Raw genomic sequence first — 15045 nt, 5'->3', positions numbered from 1 at the left:
TTCTTTCTGGCTTTATGCTGTTCGTGGAAGCCAGCGCTGCAAAATGAGTGTTATTCATGTTAGTTAGTCTGTAACATTCTGACATCAAGAGACTCAACAGACCTTCTTTCATTTTCATCATTTTGAGATGTTTTCAATAAACCAAATGTCCTTTTCTATCGTGGATATTGTTACCGTCCACAGATACAGCTGTAGTTATTAAAGGAGACCAAATATGTGGTTCAGACAGCAGGTTGAATGAGACTTTGATCTCTGTTCCAACACTTACCTATGAAGTGAGAGAAAAGTATAAAGAGGCAGAGCGACATGTCTTTGGAGTTGTTCAAGTCAGACAGACAGCAGATGTCAGCCCTTCTCCTCAACATCAAGCTGACTGTGCTTTTAGTTCTGCTCCGGAGACAGAAATCATCTCATTGGTTCAGGTGAAGGTCAGTGGGTGGAGCCAAAGAAAAACCTTTTCAGAGCTTCTCTGCCTTCCAAAGTTCAGTTGAGCCAGTGAGGTGATTTGTGAATCCAGCTGTGCCTCAGAGAAATGTTGACTGAATGTCCAGTTTCAGTCCTTCACGCCACTGTGAGACCAAGACAGGTGACAGCAGAAGGAAGCTTTGATCACCTCAACATTTAGTCTTTACTCTGGAGACATGGAGGCTGTTTCATAGATCCTTTAAGTACAGTGAAGAAATACTAATATTAATATTTTATTTTAACAATGATCAGAAGCCGTCACGTCTTAATGTCTTGTGTTTGTTAAAGCGTTGGACGACTTGTGGTCGATGACTTTGAGTCCTTTCAGTCAGCGCTGTGACAGATTTCAGTCTGGTGTTCTCAGACAGATGATGTCTGTTTCTGCTGTTCATTCAGTCTCTGGTCCAGAGTTCTTGTTGTTTCAGGATACAGTGTTCCCTACAGTTGTTGAATGTGATGTTTTAAAAGACTCTGGATGACCCTGAGCCATGATATCTGGTCAGAGCTCCGGACATACTGCTCCTGACGGTGGAGAATGAACTTCCATGCTTTGCTTCAGGCCTCTTGTTTGATGATAGAAAAAAACTGAAGAATTGCTGCTCATCATTTCTGACTGATCATTAACCAGTCACAGCTCTGAGATATTATATTTATTTGTTTCTTCAGATGATTCATCATGTGAGGAACATTTTGTAATGACAAATGTTGTTAACACACAGTTAGCATCTATGTTGGAGGCATTATGACTCCTCTACAGACTTCAAACTCAGATAGATTTGTTTTTAAAATGTTCTTTCTTTTTTAGGTTTTCTCTTCAAATCTGATTTACCCAATAGGAGTGGAAACGATGGCAAGAGTGTTGCCATGGTAACATGGGCAAAATTCAGTTGAATGTTCAGTGAGAGGAGTTTGATTTATAAATCATGACATCATCAGTGAAAACACTCAGACTGTATCATCACATCCTGCTGAAGTTGAACAGTGTGTGACTCCCTCTAGTGGATGTTGTGGAGTATTGTGTTGTCTTTGCTCCAAAGGTTTTTGTACAGAGTTTTGGTGTTTCCTGTCACTGTGGGCTGCAGAGCACAGTAGTACACAGCAGAGTCAGACAGCTGAAGCTTCTGGATCTCCAGAGGAACTGATCTTAAGGTGAGATTCAGTGTGGATGAAAATCTCTCCTTATATCCGTCCGCTGTGTCCCCCGTACCGATCTTAAAGCGGCTCAGTATGAATTTGGGGCTGTTGTCTCCGTCCTGTTTGTACCAGAAGAGATAATAACTTGTTGAACTGCTGTTATATTGACAGTCGAGTGTTGCTGCCTCTCCTTCAGCAGCAGTCGCATCTCCTTCTGGCTGCAGCACGTTGTCTTTTTGTGCTCTGCATTCTGTAAAACAGCAACAAACAGTATCAGTGTGCTGTTAAAGAATCATGTCAGTGTTGGATGGATATCACAGAAACAGAGTTGTGTTCATACCGAGACACATAACAGCCAGCAGCACTGAGATGAACAGAGGCTGCATCATATGTGCAGTGTTAAGTAAGTGTGAGCTACAGCAAGTGTAAAGAAGGCTGTGATCTCTGTGTTCAGTCTTCATCAACACTCAGCTGGTGGATTAGAAGGAGGAGCCTGATCACAGTGACAGGGCTCATTCACAGCCCTGTGTTACTCCCCTACTGACAACTTTACACTCAACACATGTTACTGCCACTCTGCTGTCAGAGTGCAACTTGTCTTCTGTGTCCTCATCAGAGGACATATGTTCTGTCCAACAACTGGAGACTGCAGATTCACTTTGTTCCCTGACAAATAAAAGGTGCTAACTGTTGTGAAGCTGCTCGGCTCCTTTAATATTTATCATCAGACAGATTACAAGTAGACTGAGGACGAATATTTGAACAACATGTGACTTTTTATGTTCTTTTCAGTCGGTTTGTCATTGATGTGGATTTGCTGCTCATGTGAATCCTCCCACAGTGTTTCATTAGCAGCTGTAACCACAGTGACTGTGATAAAACAGGAATTAGCAGAATCCATCTGATATGAAGCTGTGGTTTGAATACCACTTCCCTCCTCTTTGAAGAGTAGTCAGATATCTGTGTTCAGGTTTTTGTACAGCCTCTTCTACACTTTGTATCACTGTGTTTCTAGAGCACAGTAGTAGAGAGCTGTGTCTGCCAGGGTTAGCTCTCTGATGGTCAGCTTAGTTGTTGTATCTGTTGTTTGAGACTGATATCACTTGTCAGGAATATATTCACCACTCCATGATCTTGCTCCTTTCCAGAGTATAAACTGAGGAGCCTGAAGGTCAGAATGATGTCTGTACCAGTAAAGGTCAACAGTATAGCTTGTCTGATATTGACATGTGAGTGTGACAGATTGTCCTTCTCTTCCACTGACTTCATCTTTTGCAGGAGAGATGTTGTCTCCAGCTATTAGTCCTGGAAAAAGTGTAGAAAATGAAGCCATCAGACTAACATTGTTGATGAGGCTGAGAGGAGAAGACAGTGGAAAATATCAAGTGTACAGTGTTACTCTGTGCTCCTTCACAGTCAAATACAAACAATATCATTCAATGAACATCCATTTTGTCAATCTGATGAAAACATGAGGAGCATTGACTCTGTCAGAGCAAAGAAATGAGAACAGTGATGAAATCCAGGTTGTGTATATGTGGTTAATGCAGCAGCTTCAACAACACTTAAATTCCTGTTGTGTTCTAAAACTCACCTGTAAAGTGACAGAAAAGTAAAAAGAAGTAAAGCAACATGTCTTTGGATTTATTAAAGCCAGACAGACAGCAGATGAGCAGTGTTCTTCCACTGCAGCACAATGAGGAAGAAATCATGTCATTGGTTGAGTTGAGGCTAAATGGGCGGGGCCAATCAGCTCTTCACATTATGTTTTCACTTCAACTCAACCAATCCATGTTTGTCTGTTGTCACAGTAGCTCTGTGTCCAGTCTTTATTGGTTCATGTGTTGTTGTATTTGTCATCAGTCCAGTGACGCTGGCTCAGACTGTAATGGGTTGATGGTGTGTGACTCCCTCTAGTGGATGTTGTGGAGTATTGTGTTGTCTTTGCTCCAAAGGTTTTTGTACAGAGTTTTGGTGTTTCCTGTCACTGTGGGCTGCAGAGCACAGTAGTACACAGCAGAGTCAGACAACTGAAGCTTCTGGATCTTCAGAGGAACTGAGTTTGAGGTAGAATTCAGTGTGGATGAAAATCTCTCCTCATATTCCTCCGCTGTGTTCCCCGAACCATACTTAGGGCAGCTCAGTATGAATTTAGGGCTGTTGTTTCCATCCTGTTTGTACCAGAACAAAGTTGGACCTGAGGTACTGGCCTCAAATGTACAGTCAAGTGTAACTGTGTCTCCTTCAGCAGCAATGACATCTCCTGTTGGCTGGATCACTCTGTCTGCTCCTTTACACTCTGAGGAAGAAGAGAACATGCAGAGGAAGAGATGAATCAATAAAGATGATTGATTAGAGGAGAACAATCAGTAGGTTTAAAGAGTTACCTAGCCAGAGAGTCAGAATCAGGATGTTTCTCAGCCAGTGTTTCATGTCTGCAGTGAGAGGGGAGGAGAGAGAGGAAGAACATTGATACTCTGATGGATCTGGGCCTTCACATCATTGGTCCTTCATCTTTATCATCTGTTGAGGAACTCTCTACATTTATATCTCATTTACATTTCATCTGTTCAGCTGAAATGTTCTTCATGATGATTGTAGCGGACCAAATTGTATAATTCAAATATTATTGAGTCAAATCAATCAAATTACTCCCCCAATTACTCTCCCAGTTCTCTTTCTAAGGAATTAATAAGTGATCATTGAAAGACCACCAAGGTTCCTTTTTCTTCCAAAATACACCCCTAGACTGAAACTTTACAACACATGCCATCGTACAGTCTCTTGTCTCTTGTTGTCTCGGCCTCTTGTCCTGACTCTTGGCTTTTGCTCATCACCCTTCTTGGGCTCTCTGTGGTGAAGCCCTCCTGCTTGGTCAAGTGGCCAACAGACATGTATGTTGAGAGCTGAACAAAGCTGCAGAATGAACTCTGAACTGAGAAGAAAGACTTGGATGCCAAAAAGCCAGAAGCAAAGGCCACCGTTTGCCTCATGAATAATCATTAATTTTGTAATTCTCCTTTTTTATTTTATGTAGTTAACTTTGAATTTTAAAGACTTTTTGGCTCCATGCATCTCAACTCTGCAGCCTGTCACTGAACGCAACAAGACCAGAGAACACATGCTGTGTGTCTCCTCTGTGGACTCAGATAGACCTTGTCTGAGCCTGGACTCATCATCCTGAAGAAGTGACACCAGCTGCTTCACTGAACCGACTGTACAGCGCTCATCATCTGGATGTGTCCTGACGACCGAGGATCACCGAGTCTGGTCGCCATGCTCAACGCTTTTGGGGAAGTTTGCCTCATCATCAGCCCATCCATCACCACAGAAAAGTAGGAAAAAAACATCTTCATTTGGTCTGTCTGAGAGTTGATGCAGAGTTTTAAGAAAGAAGTGAAGTATTTCCTTTTTTGCATTTTTGAATCGTGTTTGATATCCTCGATTTATTCATTCTGATGTTGTTTAACAAGCATGAAACCACGATGTGTTCACAAAATATTTACATCTGGACTAACAGCAAAATGTATTAATGCTATTATCTCTTATAGATGATTATTGTTAAAGTCTTGGAGATCTGATTTCAACATCAATATCTTCAGTGCTGCCATGGTAACCCTGGTGAAATGTGATTTGATGTTCAGAGTGAATCAGTTGTCAGTGGTTTAAATTCTGAAGCTTTACATCTCCATCCTGTCTGAGAGTAAAGTGATCCCAGACTGTATCATCACATCCTGCTGAAGTTCAACAGTGTGTGACTCCCTCTAGTGGATGTTGTGGAGTATTGTGTTGTCTTTGCTTTATTTTGATGGACATGACGTGTTTGTCAGTGACAGTTCTGTCATGAAGCTCCTCTGCAGTCAATAGGAGGAGCTATCTTCATTTCTGAAGCTCTGAAGGCTCAAACTGAACTGGGTTGATGGTGTGTGACTCCCTCTAGTGGATGTTGTGGAGTATTGTGTTGTCTTTGCTCCAAAGGTTTTTGTACAGAGTTTTGGTGTTTCCTGTCACTGTGGGCTTCACAGCACAGTAGTACACAGCAGAGTCTGTCACTGCAGCAGAGGAGATCTGCAGATGCATATTGGTGTTATCTTCACTCACTTCAACAGACAGTCTGGGGTTTAGATTTTGTAATATTCCTCCTGTTCCAGAGTGAGAAATAAGGAACTCTGGTGGTTTTCGTTGATATTGTCGATACCAGAAGAAATAATCACTAGCAGTTGCTTTTCTGGAGTATGTGTAGGACAGAGTAACAGGGCTGTCTTCTACACTGGACTCTTCATTCTTGGCTGGACTGAGTTCTTCACAGCTGACACCTGAAGGAAGAGAAATCTGTTTTATATTTTGGAAACAAAACCTCAATAGACATGAACTGCCTTCAGAAAAGATGAGAACTGAACTTGACAGAATGAAAGCATAATGTAACATACCTGTTATAATAGTGAGAAACATCAGAGACAGCCCATAATAGTCCAGTGACAGCATGTTGAATAAAGGCAATGTTTCTGGTTTGTGTATTGAACTCTGCTGAATATGGAAGTTCCTCTCTCTTCTATAGTTCAGTAACAGCTCAGCTCCTCCCTGAATCTCTCCGTCTCCTCTTAGATCTGTATCTTCTCTCCTCTCTGTTACTCTTCCTCTACCTTCAACTCTGAAATGACGCTGATGCTGCAGTCACCATCATATAAATCATGTTTCTCTCATGTTGGATACAAACCAGTGTTTTTGTGTTGTTGTTCAGTCAAACATGTGAAACATGCTGGAATTAATTAATCCCACTTCTTTTGAAAATGGAGGCTTCTTTATGAAAAATCCAAGTTGTGAAACATGAATTTCTCTCTCCAGACTCTTTTCTGTTCAGTCTCTACAAACATGATTTCTGTTCAGTCTCTACAAACATGATTTCTTTAAGTGTCAGCAGGGAGAGCTGAAAATCAAGCAGCTTTTCTTCAGTTTAAACAGACTGAGTCTCTGAATACTGACTTTACGTCAGCTCTAGTTTCTGCTCACACTCCAATAACACACAATGTCTCTTAGTTTAACAGAAGTTCTTCTGTCCACTGGGGAATGTCTTTAATCCTGTGGGACATAAAGTTATTAGATATCAGATCAACAATGATGTGTTACTGATGAACACAGTCAGCATACAGAGAAACACATCATGTGTCAGTTAAAGTAATCAGTGATCATTATATCTTCCTATTAGTCTTCTGGACCAAACTGTCAGGTAGTGCAATGATCTCACAGATATGACTCATCAGCTCCACTCTTTTGTGTTTGTGTGTTTGTGAGTCCAAAGATGGTAGACGTCATAGTAACATCCAGCTGAAGTTGAACAGTGTGTGACTCCCTCTAGTGGATGTTGTGGAGTATTGTGTTGTCTTTGCTCCACAGGTTTTTGTACAGAGTTTTGGTGTTTCCTGTCACTGTGGGCTGCAGAGCACAGTAGTACACAGCAGAGTCTGTCACTGCAGCTGAGATGATGTTCAGATCTACACGTTTGTCTGCTTTGTTGATGTGAGCTGAGAAATCAGAGTGAGTTGGATGAATGAATCCTCCCTCTGTGATGTAGAGCAGGAACTCTGGTCTGGATCTCTGGTACTGTCTGTACCACTGGATATTGTTGATAGCAGCCTGAGCCTCATATTTACAGGTCAGGTTGATGTTTCTTCCCTCTTCAACATGTTCTTCACTTCTTTCTGGCTTTATGCTGTTCGTGGAAGCCAGCGCTGCAAAATGAGTGTTATTCATGTTAGTTAGTCTGTAACATTCTGACATCAAGAGACTCAACAGACCTTCTTTCATTTTCAGCATTTTGAGATGTTTTCAATAAACCAAATGTCCTTTTCTATTGTGGATATTGTTACCGTCCACAGATACAGCTGTAGTTATTAAAGGAGACCAAATATGTGGTTCAGACAGCAGGTTGAATGAGGCTTTGATCTCTGTTCCAACACTTACCTATGAAGTGAGAGAAAAGTATAAAGAGGCAGAGCGACATGTCTTTGGAGTTGTTCAAGTCAGACAGACAGCAGATGTCAGCCCTTCTCCTCAACATCAAGCTGACTGTGCTTTTAGTTCTGCTCCGGAGACAGAAATCATCTCATTGGTTCAGGTGAAGGTCAGTGGGTGGAGCCAAAGAAAAACCTTTTCAGAGCTTCTCTGCCTTCCAAAGTTCAGTTGAGCCAGTGAGGTGATTTGTGAATCCAGCTGTGCCTCAGAGAAATGTTGACTGAATGTCCAGTTTCAGTCCTTCACACCACTGTGAGACCAAGACAGGTGACAGCAGAAGCAGGGGCGGACTTACCATTAGGCAAAACTAGGCGGTTGCCTAGGGCCCCAAGTTCCTGAGGGCCCCATAAAAATCCTCATACACTTATGGTTAATACAGTTATTACTTATTTGCGCACATTAATTATGTTTTTGATTAAAATCCTCTCGCTAAAATGCCAGCAGAATGCTAATCGTATTATGTGTGTGTCGGTCCCCCCCTTCAGTCTCCACTACATTGGATCAGTCCATCTTACTGCGCATGTGCAGAACGGATCCAGGAAGACAGCAGCAAAACGAAAACAAACGGCGCGAAGTGGCGAGAGAAGAAGAGGAGAGTATAGAAGAGAAAAGTAAAGAAAAGAGACAGATGAAAAGAAGCAGCAGCGGCAGTAGCAGCGGCATCAGTAGCAGCGGCGGCAGTGGCAGCGGCAGCAGCAGCGGCAGCAGCTAGCAACCCACACCCGGCAGGTACAACAACGACGACGTCGACACCTGTGGGGGAGGGTCCGTCGTGTAGAGATAAACTAGTGAGTATCAAAACTGTCCAAGGGGTGATTTTTCCCCCTATATCGATAAATACTCCTTGAAGGCGGAAGCGTATGAGTCATTTTGAAGTAAGCTTTGAATTTCGTTTCTATTTGCTACAGAGGCTGAGAAAACATCAGAAACTATGTAACTTAAGGAAGTTAATTAACAGCTACTACCCACAAGATGGAGATACACTGTTCAATTTTAGGAACTTTATTCAAATCTAAATGAAATTAAAATTAACTTGTTAAGGATACAGTGTCTCAATGGGCCACATGCCAAGGCTCTTTTAATGATCAATAGCTGGGATAGATAACTCTAAAAGGTCAAATATGACATTTCTAAAATGATTTTTGTCAAAATCTTGATCAAAGATGTGAAGCCAGAGATTTATACAACTGCATTCAATGTTCAGACCTTAAAGCTCTGACTCAGCTGCTGGGACTTCACTTGTAAAATAGATTATAAAAATGACCCACGGTACATTTTTTACATCTGCAGCAATGTCAGTTCAAAATGTGATCAATTGATGCGTGTCCCTGAATACATGTTTTGTAGTGAGAGCTAACAGAGAGGAAACTTTCTATCTTGCTCGGTGTTGACATAACTGTCTGTGTCGTCCTGTTTCCATTAGTGTGACTGGCTGAAATCCATGCAGGATGCAATCATTGTATCCTGCATGGATGTTGCACTGTATCCTTAACAAGTTCATTTTGATTTCATTTAGTTTTGAAAACGGTTCCTAAAATTGAACAGTGTGTCTCCATCTTGGGGGTTGATCTGAAAATGGTGATGATGATGAGTATTTGTAATTAATGAAAACATTGGTTATTCACTGGGTTGTTGCAAATGTGTGTGATAATCTCTGGACACGAGGGACCTGAATTTAAAGAGAATGATGGATATAAACTTTATTCAGGGAGCACTTCATGATGAGCCGCATGTGTCATGGAGGACGAATGGGTGGATGTCCAGTGGAAAGGGGGCGTTATGTCCCATTCACTCCAACAAGATGAAGCAGCTGTGGTGTCGTTGTTGTAAAGGTGAGCCCAAACTATTGTTTTCATTACATGTGAGGTAGGAATTTTTCTTGGGAAAGATGAATTGATGTGAACTAATATCGGCAAATGTACAAATTATAGTGTGACTAGAGATAACAATTTTTTTAATAGCGATCATGAGTGTATGTAGTTTATTATATGCCCCCCATTTTTGTTGTACCTGCATTTGATCTTGTTTAGATGTAAAAGCCCTGATAAAGGCTTTCCCAGCCATCCCTGACATGAACTTCAGCACATCTAAAAAAAGAAATGGAGGAGAGGAGAGATCTGGCTCTTCACATCCTGGAGGCCTCAGGTAAAGGCTAATTAAGCATACAAATCAAAAACAAGATACATACAAGGTAAATATAATTAAATAAATGTTTGTTTTTTTAGTCTTTGATGATCAAAATTGCTGTGCTATGTGTGCCACCTTCAAGCCACCAGGACCAGGAACTGCCATTGTACAATGGGTGAGTAATTGAAAAACAGTTAAAGACATGTTGAATTGTTATATAGCCATGAAAAAAATATAATGTTTAGGTTTCAAATAATAATAAATAAAAAAATAATTAAATATATCATTTGTTTTCAATTAAACAGATCCAATGTGATGACTGCGAGCAGTGGCTCCATGGCTCATGTCTGTCCATGGACAAAACCTGGAAATGTCCCTTATGCCAACAGAAACAAGGGACATGTTAATGTTATAATAAAATCATTGGAGCCGTACGAGTGTTGCATCATGTCATTCCACTGGCTGCATGAGATACACCTCTTGTTTTTACATTTTACTTCTGTTCATAATTTTTATTAATTTTTATATGTAAATATTAGCATTTTAGCTCAATAGCTTCCAGGTCATGTGATCAATTGATTCAAAATCATATTGGGGTCATGTAACTACACTGGCTGCATGAGATACACCTCTTGTTTTTACATTTTACATCTCTAAATATTTTTTATTAATTTTCATTAATTTTTAAGTGTAAATCTTCTGTCTTCTGTCCACTGGGGAATGTCTTTAATCCTGTGGGACATAAAGTTATTAGATATCAGATCAACAATGATGTGTTACTGATGAACACAGTCAGCATACAGAGAAACACATCATGTGTCAGTTAAAGTAATCAGTGATCATTATATCTTCCTATTAGTCTTCTGGACCAAACTGTCAGGTAGTGCAATGATCTCACAGATATGACTCATCAGCTCCACTCTTTTGTGTTTGTGAGTCCAAAGATGGTAGACGTCATTGTGACATCCAGCTGAAGTTCAACAGTGTGTGACTCCCTCTAGTGGATGTTGTGGAGTATTGTGTTGTCTTTGCTCCAAAGGTTTTTGTACAGAGTTTTGGTGTTTCCTGTCACTGTGGGCCTCACAGCACAGTAGTACACAGCAGAGTCAGACAGCTGAAGCTTCTGGATCTTCAGAGGAACTGATCTTAAGGTGAGATTCAGTGTGGATGAAAATCTCTCCTTATATCCGTCCGCTGTGTCCCCCGTACCGGTCTTCAAGCGGCTCAGTATGAATTTGGGGCTGTTGTCTCCGTCCTGTTTGTACCAGAAGAGATAATAACTTGTTGAACTGCTGTTATATTGACAGCCGAGTGTTGCTGCCTCTCCTTCAGCAGCAGTCACATCTCCTTCTGGCTGCAGCACATTGTCTTTTTGTGCTCTGCATTCTGTAAAACAGCAACAAACAGTATCAGTGTGCTGTTAAAGAATCATGTCAGTGTTGGATGGATATCACAGAAACAGAGTTGTGTTCATACCGAGACACATAACAGCCAGCAGCACTGAGATGAACAGAGGCTGCATCATGTGCAGTGTTGAGTAAGTGTGAGCTACAGCAAGTGTAAAGAAGGCTGTGATCTCTGTGTTCAGTCTTCATCAACACTCAGCTGGTGGATTAGAAGGAGGAGCCTGATCACAGTGACAGGGCTCATTCACAGCCCTGTGTTACTCCCCTACTGACAACTTTACACTCAACACATGTTACTGCCACTCTGCTGTCAGAGTACAACTTGTCTTCTGTGTCCTCATCAGAGGACATATGTTCTGTCCAACAACTGGAGACTGCAGATTCACTTTGTTCCCTGACAAATAAAAGGTGCTAACTGTTGTGAAGCTGCTCGGCCCCTTTAATATTTATCATCAGACAGATTACAAGTAGACTGAGGACGAATATTTGAACAACATGTGACTTTTTATGTTCTTTTCAGTCGGTTTGTCATTGATGTGGATTTGCTGCTCATGTGAATCCTCCCACAGTGTTTCATTAGCAGCTGTAACCACAGTGACTGTGATGAAACAGGAATTAGCAGAATCCATCTGATATGAAGCTGTGGTTTGAATACCACTTCCCTCCTCTTTGAAGAGTAGTCAGATATCTGTGTTCAGGTTTTTGTACGGCCTCTTCTACACTTTGTATCACTGTGTTTCTAGAGCACAGTAGTAGAGAGCTGTGTCTGCCAGGGTTAGCTCTCTGATGGTCAGGCTAGTTGTTGTATCTGTTGTTTGAGACTGATATCGCTTGTTAGGAATATATTCATCTGTGTTCCTCTTTGCTCCTTTCCAGAGTATAAACTGAGGAGCCTGAAGGTCAGAATGATGTCTGTACCAGTAAAGGTCAATATCGTTTTCAGTTGTCTGATATTGACATGTGAGTGTGACAGATTGTCCTTCTCTTCCACTGACTTCATCTTTTTCAGGAGAGATGTTGTCTCCAGCTATTAGTCCTGGAAAAAGTGTAGAAAATGAAGCCATCAGACTAACATTGTTGATGAGGCTGAGAGGAGAAGACAGTGGAAAATATCAAGTGTACAGTGTTACTCTGTGCTCCTTCACAGTCACATACAAACAATATCATTCAATGAACATCCATTTTGTCACTCTGATGAAAACATGAGGAGCATTGACTCTGTCAGAGCAAAGAAATGAGAACAGTGATGAAATCCAGGTTGTGTATATGTGGTTAATGCAGCAGCTTCAACAACACTTAAATTCCTGTTGTGTTCCAAAACTCACCTGTAAAGTGACAGAAAAGTAAAAAGAAGTAAAGCAACATGTCTTTGGATTTATTAAAGCCAGACAGACAGCAGATGAGCAGTGTTCTTCCACTGCAGCACAATGAGGAAGAAATCGTGTCATTGGTTGAGTTGAGGCTAAATGGGCGGGGCCAATCAGCTCTTCACATTATGTTTTCACTTCAACTCAACCAATCCATGTTTGTCTGTTGTCACAGTAGCTCTGTGTCCAATCTTTATTGGTTCATGTGTTGTTGTATTTGTCATCAGTCCAGTGACGCTGGCTCAGACTGTAATGGGTTGATGGTGTGTGACTCCCTCTAGTGGATGTTGTGGAGTATTGTGTTGTCTTTGCTCCAAAGGTTTTTGTACACAGTTTTGGTGTTTCCTGTCACTGTGGGCCTCACAGCACAGTAGTACACAGCAGAGTCTGTCACTGCAGCAGAGGAGATCTGCAGATGCATTCTGGTGTTACCATCACTCACATTGAAGGACAGTCTAGAGACTGGATCAGATGTTGATGTTCCTGTTCCAGAGTGAGAAATAAGGAACTCTGGTGGTTTTCCTGGATATTGTCGATACCAGAAGAAATAATCAGTATAAGTGGCAGCTTTAAAGTATGTGTAGGACAGAGTAACAGGGCTGTCTTCTAAACTGGACTCTTCATTCTTGGCTGGACTGAGTTCTTCACAGCTGACACCTGAAGGAAGAGAAATCTGTTTTATATTCTGGAAAAAAACCTCAATAGACATAAACTGCCTTCAGAAAAGACGAGAATTGAACTTGATAGAATGAAAGCATAATGTAACATACCTGTTATAATAGTGAGAAACATCAGAGACAGCCCATAATAGTCCAGTGACAGCATGTTGAATAAAGGTAATGTTTCTGGTTTGTGTATTGAACTCTGCTGAATATGGAAGTTCCTCTCTCTTCTATAGTTCAGTAACAGCTCAGCTCCTCCCTGAATCTCTCCATCTCCTCTTAGATCTGTATCTTCGTAGCTAGCTTACGCAAGCTACGCAACGTGTGTGGCGACTCCAGTCTAGTGCAGCTGACAGGAAACATGGCGCCCAAGCGGTACAAACGCTCGAAAGTGTGGTTACATTTCACGATAAAGGATGACAACAGGGCAACTTGCAATGCTTGCAAAGTGGATATTTCATCAAGGCGAGGAAATACTACCAATATGCAGAAACATTTGAGCACACAGCATGCGATAACTTTGAATGAATGTTGCATTTTCGATCCACTCCGGAGTGAATCTCAACCCAGCAGCAGCAGCAGCAACTTTAGCATGTCCTCTGCTGTTAATACTGCAGGTAACTAACTAACACTGCCTATCACGTTAGCGCCATTTGCCTCATTGTAAAACCTGCTATTACTCAGTTAACGTTAAATGAATGCCTTCTTCTCATGCATTACATGTAGAAGATGACCATGACAAGAGTCTGACATGCTCAGAGGCTGGCAGAACTCACTCCAGTTCACGTCTACCTCTATCTTCTCCCTTCACCGAGGCAGGGAAGAGTAAATTGACCCAGGCCAGGATAGATGAATGTCACCGAGCAGTGACTAAGTTTGTGGTAAAAGGCCCATTTGCCACAGTAGATGCCCCTGAATTTCGGTAGGTGAATGTGTTCAATTGTATGCTAAGTCAGAGAATGTCAAAGTTGCATGTTTTCCTCTGAACTAAGTTAAACAAAGTTGACGCTAATCGACCTGTTTGTCATTTGGAAAAAAGGAGAACAATCTATAAGAGAATCGATAAAGAATCTTTTAGCAGAATCGAAATTGGAATTGGAATCGTAAAAATCTTATCAATTCCCATCCCTAGTACTACATCAATATTTACTGATGTGAAGTATGGATTTCCTCAGGGCTCTGTTCTGGGCCCTTTGCTCTTCTCTTCATATATTTCACCTCTCGGCCAAATTATTCAGAGTTATGGAAAACATTTCCACTGTTATGCGGACGACACTCAGCTGTATGTGCCCATTAAAGCTGATCATTAATCTCAAATCACGAAAATGGAGACCTGCCTGTGTGCAGTGAAGAACTGGATGTGAGAAAACTTCCTGCTCCTAAATCCAGATAAAACAGAGATGCTGGACATTGCCCCCGCTCGACAGACACCACTTTGATCACGTGACAGTAACTCTCGACGACTGTGTTATTTCTCAAAGTTCAACTGTTAAGAATTTAGGTGTTACTTTCAACTCTAGCCTTTCTTTCGATCAGCACATCAAAGAAATTACCAAGATCGCTTTTTACCACCTGTGCAATATAGCTAAAATTAGGTCCTTCCTGTCCACGGCTGACGCAGAGATCCTGATTCATGCCTTTGTTTCGTCTAGGCTGGATTATTGCAATGCCTCATTTTCGGGTCTTCCACATGGGGGCACTAAAAGTCTTCAGATGGTTCAAAATGCTGCAGTTAGAGTCTTAACATGTACAAAAAAATGTGATCATATTACACCAATCCTAGCCTCACTGTACTGGCTCCCAATACATATGAGATCAGACTTTAAGGTGCTGCTGATGACATACAAAACTGTACACGGCATGGCCCCGTTG

General features: G+C 41.4%; 1 long non-coding RNA gene across 1 annotated transcript; it reads left to right on the top strand.

Moving 5' to 3' along the window:
* Positions 1 to 7548: 7548 nt before the first annotated feature.
* Positions 7549 to 10144, top strand: LOC311266259. The gene is made up of 5 exons (XR_014623687.1): positions 7549 to 8399; positions 9320 to 9443; positions 9642 to 9756; positions 9837 to 9913; positions 10044 to 10144. It is a non-coding gene; the product is annotated as an uncharacterized lncRNA (long non-coding RNA).
* The last annotated feature ends 4901 nt before the right edge of the window (positions 10145 to 15045 follow it).

Source organism: Pagrus pagrus, assembly GCF_965226575.1.
Source record: "Pagrus pagrus genome assembly, chromosome: 12".
NCBI lineage: Eukaryota > Metazoa > Chordata > Actinopteri > Spariformes > Sparidae > Pagrus > Pagrus pagrus.
The sequence above is the reverse complement of the archived record's forward strand: the minus strand, read 5'-3'. Positions and strand labels throughout refer to the sequence as shown.